Here is a 5,012-nt window from a genome sequence, read left to right on the forward strand (position 1 = left end):
CCGATGGGCGCGCTCAGCGGCTCGGCCTCCTCCTTTTACCCCTGCTTCTGGCTTCGTCCCATCGTAGCTTAGTAAAGGAGGGAAATTGGGAAAGGAGAGGGTTTCCACTGAAAAGAAAAAAAAAAAATAAAAAAGAGGAGTTGTGAAAAGCCGGGGATGGAGGAGGGAACGGAAACATCCTTCTTTCAAGGAAAAGATGCTGTGGCTGCTGTTCTGGTTACCATACGCCAGGTAATAACACGAGGTGACTCAGTGCTTGGGAAATTAAGTTGGCTCTTTATTAAAAGCGTGTATTTAGGGAGGGAGTGAGGCGTCAGGGGAGTTCCTCCGTCGCCGTAGCAGAGGGAGTTGAGGCAGGCTGCCTGGCTCCTTAATGCTGCCAAGCGCAGAGTCCACAAGATGCTGGGACCCGCGCGGGCAGGCCCGTATCCTGCCTCAGCATCCTCTGAGGGATGCTCCCGGGAAAGCGCTGAGCATCTCTGGGAAGATGTTAAGAGCCTCCCTCAGCTCTCTCCCAGTCCAGTGGGAACTGGTGGATCTCTGCCAGTGGGAAATGCTCCAGCCCCAAGATTTTTGTCCCAGGAAAATAGCAAGAGACAGAAAGAGCAGCCGGGGACGCAAAGATATTTGAGAGCACAAACTGCAACCAAAAAGATGCCGTGCCAAACTCTGCCCTCGCCCTGGCCATACCCTTTAAAATGGCTTAGTGATGATGGGAACCTGCTGCTTCGAAGGGGAAATATAGAATATTTACGAAGTACCTTGCCTGTCGCTGCGGTGTGCTGGTAGCTTGGCCCTCCTTCGCTAGCTTGGAGCAAATCTTGGCTTTACAGAGCGTATCTGAAGGCAAAATTCAACGTACTGTGTTCTGTTCAAATTATACATCCCCCGCGCGGAAAGCTCGGTTACACACACAGGTAGGTACTGAAAAAAATGAACTGAAGAAGAAGGGAATTCCTTTCTTCTTCCACAAGTACTTCTGGCGTAGGTGGGAGGGATGGTGGGGATGTCTCCCAGGATGGAGACACAGTGATGCCCTCAGCAGGTTTCTAAGAAGTGACCATCAAAGCGTCACCGTGGTCATCAAGTGCTTAGATGCTCCGTCAGAGACTCCTGCAGGAAAAGAAATCCTTTAAATGGTTGGGTCAACAATCGTCCTGCCAGAGTCAGAGAGATCATTATTCTGGCCGGGCTACAGTTGAGTTGAAAGCAAATAGACCTCCTCTAAAATCCAAATAATAGACCTACTGTAGAAGCAAGGACTGGAGACAGACAAGGTCTTTATTCCCGTCCCGACAGAGCCTGAGCGACGGCTCTGCCCTCCTTCCCGAGCGTGGAGATGTCTGTCCGTGCCTGGGAGGCCCGGCGGCGTTGGACGTGGGGCTCCAGCGGTTCCCCCTCCACCCAAATCTTATGGGGTGAGATAGCCTGGCTGCAAAGCTAGAGAGAAACTGAGGTGATGGGACGTGGATGCGGCCAGCCGAGACATTTGCGGCAAAAGACAGACAGCACAAAGCTGTGAAGACTCTTTCCTTTATATATATGTGTGTGTGCATGTGTCTGTGTGTATATATATATAAAAAATCAAATTTCAGAGCAGGGTACCCACGGGTGAAGCAATGCTTTGCTACAACAAGAGGAGAAGCTGGTTTTGAAACGCCGAGTGCGGGGACAGGCTCCTTCCCCCATTTCTCAGTTATTTTTAGAAGGGCATTTGTATCCAGCGCAGCGGTCGGTGCCAAGGCTGTTTTCGAGTCAAGGCTAAATTCACTGGTATTCGCCGGAGGTCTGGAACAGGATGGGTCCAGGCTCCTGGAGAGCTGGGCTTATGAAGGCTGCTTTGCTGCAGATGGGTTGAAATCCAGCTCTGATGCTGCTTTTTCCATACCGCGGGTGAGAAGATGCAACTCAGAACATTTGGATTTTCTCCTTGACCTCCCATGTTGCTTAAAATTATATCCCTAATTTCCCATATTTCACATAACTCAGCTGTGTAATGGGGCTGCCTGGTCATAATTCATGACTTTCCTCCCCTGACTTAATTCACAGCTACATCTTTGGATTAAAGAGGCCTTAGAAATGCAAAGCATGATTACCCAGGTAAGAACAAATTGCCAGTTTAAAGGATTGCCGCTATTCTAGCCCCAAAAGGAAACACGTGGGCATTCGCAAAGGTCAAGCTGCTGAGGAGGCCGAGCCGAGAGCTGGCAGAGGCACCGCAAGGACTCGGGATGGGTGATGAAGGATGTCCTTCCACACCAGGCAAGGCAGATCTTGTCAGACGCCTCCTTAGGGTGACAGAAAGCATCTCGGACAGGGACATCAATAACTGTGGGTTTGCTGGAGAACGGAGTCAAATTAACCATTGGCAAGCGCGTTTTGCAGAGGCACGGCTGGCCGGGAAATGTTCCAGCGGCCCAGAAATGTCTCTCTCTTCCCCTGGTTGCAAATGGGATTTCTTTTCCATAATCCTTTATTACGGATATTAATTGCGTGAGAGGATTGCGATGCTGCTTAGAGGGGTGCGGCGGGAGGGAACCGCTAATCGGTGGGGTGGGAGAAGCAGCGGGGGAATTTCACTGGCGTTAGGGCGAGGGGTGTGGGAAATCCAGGGCGCTGGATGGAGGACGACAGGAAGGCACTCTTCCAGTTTCACTCTCCGGGGAGACCTTATTGCGGCCTTTCAGTACTTAAAGGGGGCTTAGAAGAAAGATGGGGACAGACTTTTTAGCAGGGCCTGTTGCGACAGGACAAGGGGGAATGGCTTTAAACTAAAGGGGGGGAGATTCAGACTAGATAGAAGGAAGAAATGTTTTACGCTGAGGGTGGTGAAACACTGGCCCAGGTTGCCCAGAGAGGTGGTGGATGCCCCATCCCTGGACACATTCCAGGTCAGGCTGGACGGGGCTCTGAGCGACCTGATCTAGTTGAAGATGTCCCTGCCCACGGCAGGGGGGTTGGACTAGATGGCCTTGAGAGGTCCCTTCCAACCCAAACCATTCTGCGATTCTATGATTCTATGATTTGGCCGTTTCATCACTCGCTATTATATTCCGTACAGGCAATTTTATTGCCACTGTTGACTTTTTAGCCCCAAAAGAATACCCGGAATGAAGTAGTAGCAAGAGGAAGCCTAAAGGATGGTTTTGGAGGAAAGCCTTGCTTTAGGCAAGCTGGAGATCTAGCACTCTGGCCCTGGGAATGCTTTTCATTAGAAACAAGGCTGAAGAGGGAAGACTGGGCACCACACCGAGCTGCGATGGCTGCACCGTACGAGCTGGCTCTACCAGAGCCAGGGCAGGTACTGCTGTGGGGCTGGTAGCCCAACGCTCGGCTCGAGAGGGGTAGAAGGCAACATGACTCAAGGGGCTTGGATGACCTGGGCTCTGCCACCGGTGATGATAGATGAAAGCCTTCAGTTCTCGGCTTCAGTTTTCCTCCCCTGAAATGGGTACAGCTCTACCTACCCTGTTGGTAAAGTACTTTATGAGTCAGCTTTTGCCAGGTGTAAATCACCACCCGTGTTTGTAGAGCTGCCAGCAGGCCCGGGTTAGCAAGGACTGAGAAGGACTCTTTGAACATCTGTCTCTGGTCCTCGGGACAAAGTCCTAGGAGAAAAATTTCTTTACTGAAAGAGTGGTTAAACATCGGCACAGGCTGCCCAGGGAAGGGGTTGAGTCCCCATCCCTGGAAGTATTTAAAAGACGGGTAGATGAGGCGCTGAGGGACATGGTTTAGTGGGCATGGGGGTGTTGGGTTGACGGTTGGACTCGATGATCTTGGAGGTCTCTTCCAACCTTAATGATTCTATGATTCTATGATTCTATAAAATCTTCCTCTTTGGGAAAATGAGAAGTGTCTCAGGGTGTTACAGTCATCTCCTTCAGGATGGTGGCAGCTTCCTTGCCTGACCTTGGGTTACTCCAGGATCTGGTGGGGAAGAGGACGGAGCCCACCAAGGAGGCTTTCACCACACGCCTACTCACACCAGCAGCCCAGCTTCTTGCTTCTCCCACATCCTCTGCAGTCACCTTCCTGCACTTGCTGTTATCTCCCACGCATCTTCTAATGGTGCCTTTCCTGGCTCTGACTCACCTGCTGGTATGGAGATCCTCCCTTCCTCCCAAAATCCTCTCTCGTCTCCACCTACCAGCGGAGCCACCACAAACAGGAAGGAGGGTGGGCCGCAAACATCCCTCCAGCACCATTTAGGATGGGATCGTGCTTGGCTGAGCTTGAAAAATAAGCATATTTTTTGTCAGGTAAGTATAGTTTGTATATTATGTGCAAGGGAGAAACCATCAGGGTCGCTCAGACTCCGTTCCTTCGAGGGGAAGGACTTACGCACCTACCTCCGCCAAGGAGGTATGATGTCTCACAGCACCCGAGCCTTTCATCCTCTTTTTCCCACTGGGCATCTCCACGCTATGAAATGATAGTCCTTAACCACATAACAAAACCCTACTCCGGACAAGGCAACTTGCGGTTTCCACATGCCAGCAGGTCAGGCTGAGCAACGACAAGAGCCCAGGATTTATCCTCGGTCTGCTCATAAAACAAACAAGCTTATCTTCACGCGGGCTTTGCTTCTTATCACATCACTTTGATAACAATACGCCCGGCTGAAGTCCTCCCCTCCCTTCTCCGGGGGCTGCCGAGGGCCGGTGCCCCAGTTTAGACCCCTTTGCCTTCCCAGTAAGGTGGCTGTGGAGGAAAGGGAAACACTTTTGTTCCCTGCTCGCTGCAAAAGGTGTTAGAAGGGCTTGACACGCTCCTGCTTTTGATAGGGGGGAAGAAAGAGATAACGGTGTCAAATCACCAGCACGCCGGGCGTATGGCAGGTATTTTATCATGCCGTGGCCTTCAGGAATCAGAGCAGGGCAGATTTATATTAACCATGCTGGGACAGAAATATATGCATGCTATAGATATCCTCATATATGCACACAGGATGGCACGTACACGAGATGGAAATTGGCAGCTGTCGAATAACCAGCAACGTGAAGGTACCT

The sequence above is a fragment of the Pygoscelis adeliae genome, unplaced genomic scaffold, assembly GCF_000699105.1.
Source record: "Pygoscelis adeliae isolate BGI_AS28 unplaced genomic scaffold, ASM69910v1 Scaffold182, whole genome shotgun sequence".
Classification (NCBI taxonomy): Eukaryota; Metazoa; Chordata; class Aves; order Sphenisciformes; family Spheniscidae; genus Pygoscelis; species Pygoscelis adeliae.